This window comes from Ranitomeya imitator, chromosome 2 (genome assembly GCF_032444005.1).
Source record: "Ranitomeya imitator isolate aRanImi1 chromosome 2, aRanImi1.pri, whole genome shotgun sequence".
NCBI lineage: Eukaryota > Metazoa > Chordata > Amphibia > Anura > Dendrobatidae > Ranitomeya > Ranitomeya imitator.
The window spans coordinates 649,110,431-649,128,338 of record NC_091283.1 but is presented as its reverse complement, the minus strand read 5'-3'; the positions used below and the strand labels follow the sequence as shown (position 1 = coordinate 649,128,338).

Genomic DNA, 17,908 nt, shown 5'->3' with positions numbered 1-17,908 from the left:
AGGAAGAGACCAGCAGACGTATGTGGCAGATATAGTGCTATGGATGGACACTAGGGTCTTGTGATTAGCAGGCACTACCGTATGGTCATTATGGCTACCAGCAGGGCTTGGAGAAGAGTCCAGATCATAGTGGCGATCTAGTGGACGTGAATTATAACAGACATTAGCTAGTGCGTGCTGACATTAGCAGGAGTTTTTATACTGGGCAGTTCCATAAGCGAACAGCAGAGGGTGCTCCATGCCATACAATGACGGGAGGATGCCTGCTGTCAGATGAAACGCAAACCAGAGCAGTAGCTTGGAACGCATAGAGCGGAAGTGGAGTGTTCAGGTCCAGAGGGAACATACCGTGCGCGGTTGTGGCTAAATCCAAGTCGGCTAAAGGACCTGGTCCCTCTGCCGACTTGGATTTAGCCGGCTCAGTATAGAGAAAGCTAAATCCCAGTCGGCTAAGGGACCAGGTCCTTCTGTGCACTGGGATTTAGCTTTCTCACATAGAGTCGGCTATTTCCCAGTCAGCAGAGGGACCAGGTCCTTTAGGCCAGGGGTCCCCAACTCCAGTCCTCAAGGCCCACCAACAGGTCATGTTTTCAGGATTTCCTTAGTCTTGCCCAGGTAATAATTGCATCACCTGTGCAATGCAAAGGAAATCCTGAAAACATGACCTGTTGGTGGGCCTTGAGGACTGGAGTTGGGGACCTCTGCTTTAGGCGACTTGGTTTTAGCCTGCTCTATATAAGAATGCTAAATCCAAGTAGACAGAAGGACCCTTATTGTATATAGATAGATATATATGAATCCTGTCATGTCATTTTTTTGAGCCGCAGACTAAATATGACATCTGATCGTGATCACACATTTATTTATATGTGACGATTATACGCAAGAATTTTCCCCTTAATCCCAGTGTGTACAATATTCTGCGCCAATCTCATCCGCGTCCCGTTTTATTTTCTGGTGATCATTTTTGTAGATTACACAACCACAGATTTTTTTCCATGCATGCACCTAGGAGTGTTTTAACCCTCGGGCGATTTTCCGTTTTTTAACATTTTTTTTCCTTCCCATAACTTATTTTTCCATCCACATCGCCGTTGGGATTTTTTTTTTTATTTTGGCGGGACGTTATTATTGATACCATTTTGGCGCGGATACCATGTTTTGATCACCTCTTATTTCATTTTATTGCAATGTTGCAGCGACAAAAAAAACGTAATTATGGCGTTTCGAGTTTACTTCTCGTTATGCCGTTTACCAATCAGATTATTTTATATTTTCATTGGTCAGACATTTCTGAACACATCAATTCCCAATTTATTTTTTTTAATGGAGCAAAAGCGATATTTTTTTTCTTATGTTTTTATGATATATGACGTAATTTGTAGATCACACAACCACAGGAGTGATTTAACTCTCCGGCGATTTTCATTTTTTTAATATTTTTTTTTTCCTGCCCATAACTTATTTTTCCATCCACATCGCCTTTGGGATTTTTTTTTATTTTGGCGGGACGTTCTTATTGATGCCATTTTGGCGCGGATACCATGTTTTGATCACCTCTTATTTCATTTTATTGCAATGTTGCGGCGACCAAAAAAAAGTCATTATGGTGTTTCGAGTTTTTTTCTCGTTATGCCGTTTACTGATCAGATTATTTTACATTTTGATTGGTCAGACCTTTCTGAACACGACAAGTCCCAATTTCCAATTTTTATTTTTTTTTAAATGGAGCAAAAGTGATATTTTTTTATATATTTTTATGATATATGACGTAACTACATCATGCGTTGTGAAGGGGTCAATTCTATAACTATTGGCCAAATGGACCAGGTCCTTCTGCCGACTTGGATTTAGCCGGCTCTCTGTGAGAAAGCTAAATCACGGTCGGCTAAAGGACCAGGTCCCTCTGTGCACTGGGATTTAGCTTTCTCACACAGAGTCGGCTATTTCCAAGTCGGCAGAGGGACCAGGTCCTTTAGCCGACTTGGTTTTAGCCTGCTCTATATAAGAATGCTAAATCCCAGTAGACAGAAGGACCCTTATTGTATATAGATATATATGAATCCTGTCATGTGATTTTTTTTGCAGTAATATTGAGCCGCAGACTAAATATGACATCTGATCACACATTTATTTATATGCGACAATTATACGCAAGAATTTTCCCCTTAATCCCAGTGTGTACAATATTCTGCGCCAATCTCATCTGCGTCCCGTTTTATTTACTGGTGATCATTTTTGTAGATCACACAACCACAATTTTTTTTACATGCATGCACCTAGGAGTGTTTTAACCCTCGGGTGAATTTCCTTTTATTAGAAAAAATTTTTCCTTCCCATAACTTATTTATTTTTCCATCCACATCGCACATGGGAATTTTTTTTATTTTGGCGGGACGTTCTTATTGATGCCATTTTGGCGCGGATACCATGTTTTGATCACCCCTTATTTCATTTTATTGCAATGTTGCGGCGACCCAAAAAAAGTCATTATGGTGTTTCGAGTTTTTTTCTCGTTATGCCGTTTACTGATCAGATTATTTTACATTTTGATTGGTCAGACCTTTCTGAACACTTAAATTCCAAATCTGTGTATTTTTTTAATTGAGCAAAAGCAATATATTTTTTTCTCATATTTCTATGATATATGATGTAACTGCATCATGCGTTGTGAAGGGGTTAATACTATAATTATTGACCAAATGGACCAGGTCCTTCTGCCAACTTGGATTTAGCCTGCCCTCTGTGAGAAAGCTAAATCCCGGTCGGCTAAAGGACCAGGTCCCTGTGAGTGTTTTAATAATAGATCTAGCAGGCTAAAGGACCAGGTCCCTGTGAGTGTTTTAATAATAGATCTAGCAGGCTAAAGGACCAGGTCCCTGTGAGTGTTTTAATAATAGATCTAGCAGGCTAAAGGACCAGGTCCTTCTGCCAGCTTGAATTTAGCCTGCTCTCTGTGAGAAAGCTAAATCCCGGTCGGCTAAAGGACCAGGTCCCTGTGAGTGTTTTAATACTAGATCTAGTAGGTTAAAGGACCAGGTCCTTCTTTCAACTTGGATTTATCCTGGTCTCTGTGAGAAAACTAAATCCCAGTTGGCTAAAGGACCAGGTCCCTGTGAGTGTTTTAATACTAGACCTAGCAAGCTAAAGGACCAGATCCTTCTGCCAACTTGGATTTAGCCTGCTCTCTGTGAGAAAGCTAAATCCCATTTGGCTAAGGCCTCTTTCACACTTCCCTTTCTTGCAATCTGTCGCAATCCGTAATTTTGGGCAAAAACGGATCCTGCAAATGTGCTCGCAGGATGCGTTTTTTTACCACACGTCGCGTCCGTCATGCTACGGATCCGTCGTGTTTTGGCGGACCGTCGTCACAAAAAAATGTTCAATGTAACGTGTTTTTCTACGTCACGTCCGCCATTTTCGACCGCGCATGCGCGGCCGAAACTCCGCCCCCTCCTCCCCAGACTGCAGAATGGTCAGCGGATGCGTCAAAAAACTGCATCCGCTGCCCACGTCGTGCAAAACTTTCACAACGTCCGTCGGTACGTCGGCCCGACGCATTGCGACGAAAGATGATCTACTAGATCTAGCAGGCTAAAAGACCAGGTCCTTCTGCCAACTTGAATTTAGCCTGCTCACTGTGAGAAAGCTAAATCCAAGTGGGATAAAGGACCAGGTCCCTTGAAGTGGTTTAATACCAGACTTAGGCTAGGGTCACATTGCGTTATGTTGTATTGTATATTGGGCGTGCGCTAGCGATTTGAGTGACGGACCGCGAACACTGCTTGCAGCGTTCGCGGTCCGTTCCTCGCTAGCGCAGATCGGGGATCTGCGCTAGCGGGATCGGCTAATGCGATCCCTTTTGGGACGTTGCGTTAGCGCAGTCCATAGCGCTATGCGCTAAACGGACTGCCCTAACGCAATGTGACCCTAGCCTTAGTAAGCTAAAACACCAGGTCCTTCTGCCCACTTAGATTTAGCTTGCTGTATGTAACAAATTCTAGTGGGCAACGCAGTCCAACAGTGATTCACCATCTGATGCACTGTAATGATTCCACTGGTTCACTGTCGGACTTCCGTACTGTAGTGCCCCTGTGTCACGCATGGGGCAGTCCGGCAATCCAACCTACTACAATGTTTCCGCCAGGTTATGCGTATTGCCGGTCACTGTGCTCCTTGAGTTCACCTCAAGTGACAGTTGACAGCTCAGAGGGTTCTGTGATAACCGCAAACTGTAATCTCCAGTGACCTCACAGGTGGTGGCTTCCATGCCACCCTTAGGCCGGCGTCACACTCGGCGTAAGACAATACGGTCCGTAATTTACGGCCGTAATACGCAGAAAAGTCCCCAAAATAGTGGTCTGTATCTCCTCCGTAGGCAGGATGTGTCAGCGTATTTTGCGCATGGCATCCTCCGTATGTAATCCGTATGGCATCCGTACTGCAAGATTTTCTCGCAGGCTTGCAAAACCGACATATGGACATACAATGGATCTATGTGCTCAAAAAATCGTAACAACATATATACTGTCTATATATATATATATATATATATATATATATATATATATATATATATATATTAGATTGTGGCCCGATTCTAACGCATCGGGTATTCTAGAATATGCATGCCCCCGTAGTATATGGACAATGTTGATTCCAGAATTCGCGGCAGACTGTGCCCGTCGCTGATTGGTCGAGGCAACCTTTATGACATCATCGTCGCCATGGCAACCATTATGACATCATCGTCGCTGTGCCCGTTGATGATTGGTCGAGGCCTGGCGGCCTTGACCAATCAGAGACGCGGGATTTCCAGGACAGACAGACAGACAGACAGACAGACGGAAAAACCCTTAGGCAATTATATAGATATCTATAATATAACGCTGGGAGCGTCACTCTGTCCGAAGCCTTTATAGACTGCGCAAGCGCCGGCGCAGTCTGGGCCTCACAGAGTGACGCTCCCGGGAGATCGCGGTATGCGTTAACACTGAACGCACCCTGCGATCTCCACCGGAGAGTCAGGGACCGCCAGGAGGGTGATTATCGGCTATATTCACCTGTCCCGTTCCACCGCTGCACGCCGCCATCTTCCTGGTCCTCGGCCTGTGACCTTCAGTTCAGAGGGCGCGATGACGCGCTTAATGCGCGCCGGCGCCACCCTCTGACTGAACAGTCACAGCCAGAGGACCGGGAAGATGGCGGCACGCAGCGGTGGAACGGAGGATAGGTGAATATAGTAAGTGCTGGGGGGCCTGAGCTGGCGGCGATACCGGCACCTGACCCCCACAGCGCGCCGGTGTCCCCGCCTGCTCAGGCCCCCCAGCACTCGGCGTCGAGCGGGTCAGAGGCAGCGGGGCCGAGCGGGTCAGAGGCAGCGGGGCCGAGCGGGTCAGAGGCAGCGGGGCCGAGCGGGTCAGAGGCAGCGGGCCGAGCGGGTCAGAGCAGAGTGTGGCAGATGTAGCAGGCAGGGTGTGGCAGATGTAGCAGAGCAGAGTGTGGCAAACGTAGCAGAGCAGAATGTGGCAGATGTAGCAGAGCTGAGTGTGGCAGGATGGGAGCAGCCCATGTCAGAATGGGGGCGCAGGATGGAGCAGCGCATGACAGGATGGGGACGCAGGATGGAGCAGCACATGACAGGATGGAGACGCAGGATGGGAGCAGCACATGACAGGATGGGGGCGCAGGATGGAGCAGCACATACCAGGATGGAGACCATATACCAATATAAATGCTCGCCACCCGGGCGTAGAACGGGTTCAATAGCTAGTATATGTATATATATATATATATATATATATATATATATATATGTCAGTAGACACATATATGTATATATATTAATATTTCATCCAGCGCGAGATAGCAAAAGCCGGCAATTGAATTACCGGCTTTAAAGCTATCTCCTTCCTAAACCCGACATGATATGAGACATGGTTTACATACAGTAAACCATCGCATATCCCCATTTTTTTGCATATTCCACACTACTAATGCTAGTAGTGTGTATGTGCAAAATTTGGGCGCTCTAGCTATTAAAGGGTTAAATGGTGGAAAAAATTGGCGTGGGCTCCCGTGCAATTTTCTCCGCCAGAGTAGTAAAGCCAGTGACTGAGGGCAGATATTAATAGCCTGGAGAGGGTCCATGGGTATTGGCCCCCCTGGCTAAAAACATCTGCCCCCAGAAAAGGCACATCTGGAAGATGCGCCTATTCTGGCACTTGGCCACTCTCTTCCCACTCCCGTGTAGCAGTGGGATATGGGGTAATGAAGGGTTAATGTCACCTTGCTATTGTAAGGTGACATTAAGCCAGATTAATAATGGAGAGGCTTCAATTATGACACCTATCCATTATTAATCCAATTGTATGAAATGGTTAAAAAACACACACACACACACATTATTACAAAGTCTTTTAATGAAATACAAACACAGGATGTTGGAATATTTTATTATCCTGGTAATCCACCTGAAGACCCTCGCTCTGTAACAAAGGAAAAATAAAAAAAACAATATCTCATACCTTCTGATGATCTGTCACGTCCCACGATGTAAATCCATCTGAAGGGGTTAAAATATTTTACAGGCAGGAGCTCTGCTATAATGCAGCTGTGCTCCTGCCTGTAAAACCCCAGCGGATGAATGGAAAGTAGGTCAATGACCTGTAGTTTCTCCATTCGCGGTGATGCGCCCTCTGCTGGTTGTCCTCATAAGACCTCGAGGCTGGGAAAATATTCTGAAAAGTTCCCATGCTCGAGATCATATGAGGACAACCAGCAGAAGTGTCTATCAACCATATCCTCCTTCTTCACCTCTCGCTTCCTAAAACTCAATGTAGACAATACCGAACTCATCATCTTTCCTCCATCTCGCGTATCCCCCCTACCGGATCTATCTATTATGGTAAGCGGCATCACGCTCTCTCCCACACCTGAAATCCACTGCCTCGCGGATGGGAAAATATTCTGAAAAGTTCCCAGGCTCGAGTTCATATGAGGACATCCAGCAGAGGGCGCATCACCGCGACTTGAGGTAACTACAGGTCATTCCCCTACATTCCATTAATTCCCCGGGTTTTTACAGCCACGAGCACAGCTGCATTAGCAGAGCTACTGGGTGTAAAATGATTTAACCCCTTCAGATGGATTTAAAGCGTGGGACAAAACTGAATGACGGAAGGTATGGAATATTGTTGTTTGTTTTGTTTAACTTTGTTTCAGGTGACAAGTGTCTTCAGGTGGATTAAGAGTATAATAAAATACTAAAACAACCTGTGTCTTTATTTCATTAAAATTCTTTGCATTAATGTGTGTGTTTTATTAACCATTTCATACAATTGGATTAATAATGGATAGGTGTCATAATTGAAGCCTCTCCATTATTAATCTGGCTTAATGTCACCTTACAATAGCAAGGTGACATTAACCCTTCATTACCCCATATCCCACCGCTACACGGGAGTGGGAAGAGAGAGGCTACATGCCAGAATAGGCGCATCTTCCAGATGTACCTTTTCTGGGGTGGCTGGGGGCAGATGTTTTAAGCTTGGAGGGGGGGGGGGTGGCAATAACCATGGTCCCTCTCCAGGCTATTAATATCTGCCCTCAGTCACTGGCTTTCCCACTCTGGCGGAGAAAATTGCGTGGGAGCCCACGACAATGTTTTCCGCGATTTTACCCTTTAATTTAATAGATAGAGCCCCCAAATTTTACACCAAGACACTTCTTACATTACTAAAGAGGAATATGTAATAAAAGAAGAGATATGAGATGGTTTACTGTATGTAACCATGTCTCATATCATGTCGGGTTGGGGAAGGAGATAGGAAAATCCAGCAATTGAATTACCGGCTTTTCTGCTATCTAGCGCTGCATGGAATATTAATATATATATATGTGTGTGTGTGTCTCACTGATTATATATATATATATATATATATATATATATATATATATATATATATCCCTATACTATGTATAGACATTTATTTTAGCTATTCTATTCTAACCTGTCAGTGAGATTTAACTGTACACCGCACTGATAAAGTCAGAAGAAAATCACTGCACTCATTTGGTTTTCAAAAGCATAAACAAGTAAGTTTATTTGATTTGAATCGGTGAAAAGATATTTAGGCGAATTGACGTTTCGGCCAACCCGTGGCCTTGTTCACAATATCGCTGTAATAAGTAAAGAACAAAACAGTATTACAAACAAGTAAATATATACATATATACAATTATACATAGGGGCAAAAATCCATATCATGTAGCTGCCTTTGATCAGACATATTCTGTAAAGATAAGTACTAAAAGATCGTGCTGTACGATGCCGGGAAGTTCCAAGGAGAAAATATATTGAAGTATCGCTAAACATTATTGGAGGAAGAACATACCCTGTTGGAACTCTGCTGCATATAGAGAAGGACCCTTTACTTTTTGATGAGTCAGAAAGAGTGATATGGCAATATAACCTGAAAAGAACAACATAGCGTGAGGTAACAGCTAAAATCCTATGTCCACCAGGTAGAGGACCTGAACAAACCTCATAGGGTTATATAGTAGTACAAATAATGACTAGATAGTATAGTGTTCTCTTCCTAGTGCCTGGATACAACAATCCCAAGTGAATGGCATAAAATGGAGATACTGACCCAGTTAGTATGCAAGATAGCGTATGCCCCTGCACAAAAGCCGTATCTGCGGCTGGAACGAAACTTGTGGCTGAAATATATGCACATATATATGAGAATGAGGCACAACTGTATATATTGACTTGACTGTGAAACATACAAAGTCATGGTAATACCTGTCCTGTAGGTGAAATGAGCAACAAATTCGTCCTGTATATTTTGACGCGTCCCCCAGGGAACATAAAGGTATAGTGCTGTGGGCAGAGCAGAAGGGAGGATACATGTGGGGTCATGTCTTATATAGGGGATAGTAACCAAGCACATGCGTGTCATAAATAGGTACCTGTGTTAAGTATGCATATAGAGGACCACATATGTTCTGGCAAATATCCGTAGAGGTAACCTCCCTGTGTGCTAGGGTATGTTGCCAGTGGATAGAGGAAAACCTTCCCTATTGGAAAAGATAGTAGTTCAGTCTAAAATAACTTAACCTAGTGGTGCAAAACTTATCTGCTGATAGCGCTGGAGTCTCACGTTTCTGTTGTTCGTGCAGGCAAGGGGCAAGCGTTGGTGGCGTAGTGGAGGAGGCCGACACAGTCCTGTGTCTTGGCAGTGGAGCGGCTCAGTTTAATGCATGGTGCCCGGCATTTTATCAGATACCCCAGCCGGTCATGTGACCGGAAGTTCCAGGGGACGCCGGCGCCTGCGCAGGAGACACTCACACTGCTGTGTGAGTCGGCAGATCGGCGCTTGCGCACACGGCCCCATATCCGGAGCTTGTGTACAGCGCTTGCGTAAGGGACAAAAACGGCGCCTGCGTACATCTAACCCGGCAGAGCGTTGTGTTGACTACAGAGAGGCGGCGGTGCTGCGGTACACCGCACTGAATTGCCGGCTTTTCTATAGAACACCGCTGCGTATTTCTCGCAAGTCACACTGTTGGTCCGTGTGTAATCCGTATTTTTCTCGCCCCCATAGACTTTCATTGTCGATTTTTTTTTGCGCAATACGCTGACAAACGCAGCATGCTGCGATTTTCTACGGCCGTAAAAGACCGTATAATACGGATCTATAAAATACGGCAGATAGGAGCTTGGCCATAGAGAATCATTGTACCGTGTGCAATCCGTATTTTCTACACCTCTCATACATTCGTAAAACTCGCTAGTGTGACGCCGGCCTAACTCTCGACTCTGCCCTGTCCATCAAACCGCATGTTCAAACTCTTGCCACCTCCTGTCGCCTCCAACTCAAACATATTGCCAGAATCCGTCCCTTCCTCTGCCCTCAATCTACTAAAACGCTTGTGCATGCCCTCATCATCTCTCGCCTCGACTACTGCAACACCCTCCTCTGTGGCCTCCCTGCTAACTCTCTTGCACCACTCCAGTCTGTCCTCAACTCTGCTGCCCGGCTAATCCACCTCTCTCCTCCCCTCTGCAAATCCCTCCACTGGCTCCCAATTCCCCAACGAATCCAATTCAAACTACTAACACTCACCTACAAAGCCATCCACAACCTGTCCCCTCCCTATATCTCTGAACTATTCTCCCAATATCTTCCCTCACGTAATCTTCGATCCTCCCAAGAACCTCCTACTCTCCTCCACACTTATTCATTCCTCACACAACCGCCTCCAAGATTTCTCCCCAATATCCCCCATCCTCTGGAATTCAACACCTCAGCACGTCTGATTAGCCACCAGTGCCACCACCCTCGGATCCTTCAGACAGAACCTGAAAACCCATCTCTTCAGGAAAGCCTACAGCCTGCAATAACCATTCTGCCGCCTCCCCACCACCAGAGCTGCTGCACCCCCGACCTTCTGTCTCTTCCCCATTATCCCATAGAACATAAATCCGCAAGGACAGGGTCCTCTCCCCTCTGTACCCGTCTGTCATTGTAAATTTGTTCACTGTAAATGATATCTATAACCCTGTATGTAACCCCTTTCTCATGTACAGCACCATGGAATTAATTATGCTATATAAATAATAATTATTCATGCCAGGCTGCCCAGAGGCAAAGACAAACTGTCCTCTGTGGGAGGTGTATGGTCTATGTCCTCCCTGCCATGCTCCAGTGATGCCCGTGAGCTACTTTGAGTGCCACCCTGTTGTGTTCACGACATGGTGAAGTGTTGTTCCACAGAGCTACTCGCCCGTGCGTGCTGCAGCTGAAACTCCAGTATTGCTTCTGCTCGCACAGCCTCTACAGCGTATTCACCTTTTGAGTTCCACCTTGTTGATGTCACATATGAGGCGCTGATCGAGAAGGTAGAAGTGAAGCTGCAGCGCAGACCGTCGAGCAGCTGCAGGGTGTGAACGCCATAATCGTGCACAGACGACCTCTCACATATGGTAATTTTTAAGAAAGATTTGCACCACCAAACTTGACTTGTGTGCCAGGCAAGGGATGTGGTCAAACCAGCTAGGCCTAGAGCTGTTACCAGATTCCGCCCGTTATTGCACACCACCAGGTCTGGATTTAGGTCCAGCGGCACCAACCACTCATCAGTCTCGTTTATGCCTTGTCCACAGCTCTTGCGCAGTATGGAACTTGTCCCCCAAAATGATGAGTTTGAGAACAGCCTACTGTCTTTCCCCCCTGGCTGTGTTGAAGTTGCAGGTGCTAGTCTTACTGCTAGGTGATGGAGTAAGTGGAGTAGGCCACATGGGCAGAGCAATGTCCAACAATAGATGTAGGACATGCGCTTGGACGCCTTCCTCCTCTGTCCCAGCTGCCACATTTACCCAGTGTGCAGATAGGGAGATGTAACGTCCCTGCCAATACTTACTGGTCCACGTATCGGTAGTTATCTGGACCGTGCCACTGATGGCGTTGCACAGTGCACACCTGATTTTGGTTGCAACATGTGTGTGCTGGGCAGGGATGGCCAACTTGAAACATTAGTGGTGGATGAGAGCCACGTACTTCGCAACAGCCACCACCATCTTTTTTTTAAATGGTTTTTCTCCATCAGCTGGAATGGCAGTGTTTCAAAGGCCAGGAATTGGTAAATGCTGTTATTCAGGACCAGGGCCTGTGGGCGGGTAGTGGGGTATTTCCTCTTTATGGGGTTTGGGTGATGGAGAGATGAACACTTCCATGGGACAGGGTGGAGATGCTTGGTGACACTGCTGGTGGTGGTGCGGTCACATCCTGTCTTTGCGGGTAGGCTGTTGCTCGTGAGCTGGATGAAGAGGTCAAGACCGCAGCAGAAGAGGGAGCAGGAGGAAAGCTCACATCTGTCATGTTTTTTAAGGTGTCTACTCTACTGCAGCTCGTACTTAGAACTCAGATGCAGGTGGTGCTCAGGTTAAGAAAATGTTAAAAAAAAAAAAAAAATCAGAAGAGACTGCTTCATGACTTTGGGCTGATACTGCTTGGCCGATTTGCAAGGGGGTGAGGTGGTAGAAAGATGCCCACGGTCCTCAGGTGAAAACTGCGCTTTCAGCAGTGGACCCATTGGAAGGAACTAGAGGCGCTCTCAGCCATCCAAACACCGTCTGCACATGTTCTTGCCTCACAATCCATCCAGCGGTGCTCATGCCTAGGATATGGTGCACAACATCCCGTGGACTGCATGCACCAGAGGAACGTGTTTCATGTAGGCACGTAACGGGCCAGATCAACTATGTCACCTCCACCACAACCTTCATTTGATGCTCTCCTCATGTCACTCCCCCAACAATAATTCCCAGTAGAGAAGAGGCTGAATTAGGGCACTCTGAACCATGCTTCATTACTGGCAGCATGCATCAGGTTATTACAGCATGCTGCACAAGGGTGGTAAATAAACAGTATATGGTAATTGTCTAAATTTTTCTATTAAAAAAAATAAATAAATTTTAAAATTTGAGAATCATTAGTGGTTGATACCCTTTTACAGGAGAAGTGTAACAATGATTGCAGCCAGCGTCTTGGGAGTCTCCTCCGGTCTTTATCTGGCTCAGTATAGGAGGAGGCTTACAGCAGTGGATACAGAAAGCGCTCCCACTCTCATCCAGAACGGATCTACGATTTGTTCCCACTTCTCATTGGTGTATTAGCCCAGTTTTTATTAATCTTACAGGACCATTTCCAGTTTTCCATGTTACAGAATTGTATCTTTATAAATGTCGCACTGATGGGCCGTACGGCATCCTATGTTTTCTGCTCACACCCATCTGATCTCAGTCACATTGCAGCTGAATACAGATCTGCCCGGCCTGATAGAAGAACATTGCTCTGAGGGCAGCCGACATTTACAGGATTGCCCTCATCAGATTTTTATGCTAACAAAAGCGAGATAAAATGTGAAGAGTCACATATTATACAGAACTGGCCATAAATAAGACAAGTGATGCAGAACTATCAATATGGGAGGGGGAAACAGTTGTGGCCAGAAATATTGCAGCAGTTCATAGATGAGGAGGGTGAGGTTTTATTGTCCTGTGATTTAGGTCTGATCCAGGGTTGTGAAGTCTCCAGGAGGTCTAAGGGAAACATTCCTTAATTGATAGAGCAAGACAAATACATTCGACATATTCATTCCAGCTGTGTCACAGGTCGTCAGAATTTTGTAAACCATTAGTACAAAAAAATTAAAATGTGAATATTGCCTAACATTCCAGAGATACATTATTCCTCTGGAAAATGTCACAGCCAGTCCCATCAGTACCAGCAGCAGTGAAACCCTCATAGAAAACCAGCTTATGTATTTTAAAGAAAAAACAATTATGGACTTAAAAAAAAACAACAAAAAAAAAAAACATACAGCTAGTCCGGCTGTATGGGCTACATGGAAGTGCGGGTCTGGTCTACTGGTGAGGACGTCCCTACAGATCGTTTCCCCAATAACCTGCAATGTGTAACTCAGCCTGATACAGATCCAACTGCGTTACCCTCCACTAATACCACCCAGCGCTTAAGAATTATAGAAATGAAAAGCCGGATTACGTACCGGTAATGCTCTTTTAATGAGTCCACGACAGCACCCCACATGAGAGAGAGGGATCCGCCCATAGGAACAGGAAACCTACAGAATAAAAGGAGGCGGTCCCCTCTCCTCCTCAGTTTAGTTACAGAGTATAAAAAGGGAACCGCAAAAGTGTTAGTATTCATTCTTATTCAGTCACATAAATTTCTTAACTCTATACAACCATTATTTGTGACCTTAAAGGAAAGAGCTGTGCATAATTTAGGGAGGGTAATACATGGGTGCTGTCGTGGACTCATTAAAAGAGCATTACCGGTACGTAATCCGGCTTTTTACCCTTCGCCACGACAGCACCCCACATGAGAGATTTTCAGAGAGTCATTATTTGGGTGGGATTACTGTATTAAGAACAGCTCTACCAAAGGTCAGATCAGAAGACGTGGACAGATCAAGTCTATAATGGTTGTAGAAGGTAGAAGGTGTAGACCAAGTTGCAGCCTTACATATTAAATGGATCGGTACATCTGCTTGTTCCGCCCAGGAGGAAGCCATGGCTCGTGTTGAGTGCGCTTTTATACCCACTGGAGGAATCTCGCCTTTTGACGTATAGGCCAAGCAGATAGCATCTCTGATCCACCGAGATATGGTAGCTCTCGTGACCCCATGTCCTTTCTTGTGGCCCTGAAAGGAGATAAACAGAGCCCTACTCTCCCTCCATGTCTGACACCTTTCTATATAAGTCAGGATGGCTCTTCTGACATCTAAGGTGTGGAACTTATGTTGTTCTGGAGTTACAGGTGAATCAAAAAAGGAAGGGAGAAATATTTCTTGTGACCTGTGGTAGGTGGACGCTACCTTAGGGAGGTATGAGGGGTCTGGTTTCAGGACTATCCGATCATGAAATATCAGTAAGAAAGGTGGGTCTACTGATAGGGCCTGGATGTCACTAACCCGTCTAGCTGAGGTTAGGGCTACTAGTAAGGCTACTTTATATGTTAGGATTTTTAAAGGTATTGAATCTAATGGTTCAAATGGAGAGCTTGTTAAGGCCTCTAATACTAGATTTAAATCCCACGGAGGTAGACGGGGAATATGGACCGGTTTACTACGTTCACAAGATTTTATGAATCTGGAGATCCACCTATTAGCTGCTATATTGCATCCATATAGGGCTCCTAATGCCGAGACCTGAACTCTTAAGGTATTTACAGATAGTCCTAACTCTCGGCCTTTTTGCAAGAACTCTAGGATAGGTGTGAGTGGAACTTGCTTAGTGAACGGTACCGTGTAGAAGTCTAAAAATTTATTCCATACCCTACTATATATTAGGGTGGTAGATCTTTTCCTGCTCAATAAGAGGGTGTTTACTAGTTCTGTTGAGAACCCTCTGGAACTTAATAGTTGCCTCTCAAATTCCACGCCGTCAAGTGAAGACCTTTCACTTGCGGGTGGAAAAAGGGGCCTTGGTACAGCAGCTCCTTGTCTGATGGGAGAATCCAAGGATCGCATAGGCACATGGTCTGGAGACAAGAGAACCATGGTCTTTTCGGCCAGAATGGTGCAATGAGGATTACTCTTGCCTGTTCCCTCCTGATCACTAGAGGAATCAGAGACATTGGAGGAAAGGCATATGCCAGTCTGAACCGCCAAGGATGGTGGAGAGAGTCCAACATATCTGGGTGATCCCTGGTGTTCAGGGAAGCGAACCTTTGTACTTGCCGGTTGTCTCTTGTGGCAAATAGGTCGATTTGTGGTATCCCCCATGCTTCTGTTATCCTTCTGAATATGGATTTGTTTAAGGTCCATTCTCCTTGACGCAACTCGTTTCTGCTGAGGTAGTCTGCCCTGATGTTCTCTACACCTTTGATGTGCAGGGCTGTTAAGGATGTTAGATGAGCCTCTGCCAGCTGAAAGATGTTTGCAGCTATGGTCATCAGACTTCCTGACTTTGTACCACCCTGACGGTTCAAGTATGCCACTGCGGTGGAATTGTCTGAGTAAATTCTTACATTTGTTCCATGAATCTGCGGAAGAAAATAAGGCACATTCTATTGCTTTTAACTCCTTCCAGTTGGAGGAACATATTAATTCTGTCTGATCCCAAGTATTTTGGGCCAGATTGTCTTCCATATGTGCTCCCCACCCAATAGGGCTGGCGTCGGTGGTAATTATTTTAGACGGGTCTATTATCCATGGCACACCCCGTGATAGGTGGTCCATGTCTAGCCACCAGGATAGTGATTCTAAGACATTACTGGAAAGAGTTATTCTACTTTCTAGATAACCGTCTTTCCCCTGAGCCGACAATACTTCATACTGCAATTGACGGGTATGGAATTGTGCCCAAGGTACAGCAGGGATACATGATGATAATGACCCCAGTAAGGACATGGCCTTTCTTAGTGTCATGTAGGGTTTGCGTATTGCGTCTGATACCTTTGATTGTATAGTCAACCTCTTTGACTGAGGAAGAAAGCATTTCTGACTTACGGAGTCTAGCTGGATTCCTAGAAATGTCTGAACGGTTTCTGGATTCAGCCGAGATTTTTCGAAGTTGACGATCCAACCTAACTCCTGTAGGGACGAGATCGTATTAGATAAACGAGTTTTACATTGAAGTGCAGAGCTTCCTACCACTAGAAAGTCATCTAGGTAGGGTATTATCAAGGTATCTCGTTGGCGTAGATGAGCCATCACTTCTAGTATCACCTTAGTGAAGACGCGGGGAGCCATAGAAAGCCCAAATGGCATTGCAACATACTGAAAGTGACGAACCTTTCCCTCCAGGGTGACTGCTACCCTTAGGTACTGCTGATGTTCGGCATGCATGGGAAGATGGTAATAGGCGTCCTTTAAGTCTATTCCGGCCATGACACACCTAGGGAATAAGAGTTTTATGGTAGAACTAATGGATTCCATTTTGAAGGTATGATTACGCAGGAAAGAATTTAATTTTTTAAGATTTATGATGGTTCTAAATGAACCATCTGGTTTATTAATCAGGAATAAAGGGGAGTAGAACCCTTTCCCTTTTTGATCCTGGGGAACTTCTATCAGGACTTTTTTAGATAGAAGAGATAGGATCTCTATTTCTAGAGCCCTCTGTTGGTCCTGACCTTTTGAAGATGTTATTATGAAGGAATCCCAAGGGATTCGATCAAATTCTAATTTAAGGCCGTATTGCACAATGTCCAGAATCCACTGGCTGGATGTTATCTGTTCCCATTGGGGAAGAAAAAATTTTAATCTGCCGCCTACTTCCTGGTTAGCGGTATTTACGTCTCGGATTATGGGACCCGCTAAAAAAGGCACCTTTTTGCTTTGGGTCCTTCGACTCCCATCGCTCTCTTTGTTCAAGCGGCTTGTTCCTAGTAAAGGGGCGTCTCCTGAAGGCTCTCCTGTAGGATGGGAGATATTGGTTAGGGAAGCCTTTCTTCCTTTCACCTGCTTTATTCAGGAGTTCATCCAGCGTCTTCCCAAAAAGGAACTCACCCTGACAGGGAATCGCACAAAGTTTCGCTTTAGCTTGTGCGTCCCCCTTCCAATTCTTTAGCCAGAGTGCACGCCGGGCTGTGTTGACTAGGCCGGCTGACCTGGCTGCAAGACGTAGCGAGTCCACTGAGGCATCAGCTAGGAATGCTACTGCTTCTTTAATTTGAGGCAATTTCAGCAGGATAGATTCCCTCGAAGTTTTGCCTCTAATCTGTTCCTCCAATTGCTCCGTCCATACTAGTAGAGATCTTGCAGTACAGGTACTAGATATGGCGGGCCTGAATGCCCCCGTATTGACTTCCCATGACCTCTTTAGTAAAGCTTCTGCTTTACGGTCCAGCGGGTCTGTCAGGACCCCTGAATCCTCCACTGGTAGGACCGACTGTTTGGTTGTGGAGGCTACCGCAGCATCAACTTTCGGCACCTTTGACCAGGTGTTTAGGTCTTCATCGCTGAAGGGATAGCGCCTTTTAGAGGATGATGGTAAAAACCCTCTATTCTGCTTGTCCCACTCCTTTTTAACAATATCTTTGATGGTTTGTATGACGGGGAAGGACCTACGTTTCCTCTGTCCTAACCCCGCAAACATTATGTCCTGTGCTGATTTCTTTTCTTTCCCATCTGGGCACCCCATCGTGCTCCTGACAGATTTTATTAAATTGTCCACATTACTGTTGGGAAGACAAAGTCCCCTTCAGTCTCGGATGAGCTCGGCTGAGATCCCTCTTCGTCTGAAGAAATACATACACCCTCTGACTCCGAACTAACCGGAGACCGGGACCTGCTAGGCTGACGGGTACTGGCGCTACTTGTCTGCGCCAAACCCTGCATCTCTTCTCGGATAATAGCTCTGACATCTGAG

The 17,908-nt window shown here is 45.5% G+C and overlaps 1 protein-coding gene and 1 long non-coding RNA gene across 2 annotated transcripts in view; one reads left to right on the top strand and one right to left on the bottom strand.

The window, feature by feature from the left end:
- Positions 1-303: 303 nt before the first annotated feature.
- LOC138665433 (oocyte zinc finger protein XlCOF7.1-like) overlaps positions 304-17,908 on the top strand; it is a 56,167-nt gene continuing 38,562 nt past the window's right edge. The window contains exon 1 of the mRNA XM_069752913.1: positions 304-358. The gene's annotated coding sequence lies outside the window, so the exon portion shown is untranslated. The remainder of the gene's footprint in view (positions 359-17,908) is intronic.
- LOC138665437 (uncharacterized) lies at positions 8,094-10,520 on the bottom strand. The gene is made up of 3 exons (XR_011318463.1): positions 8,655-10,520; positions 8,397-8,474; positions 8,094-8,181 (listed from the first exon to the last, which is right to left on the bottom strand). It is a non-coding gene; the product is annotated as an uncharacterized lncRNA (long non-coding RNA).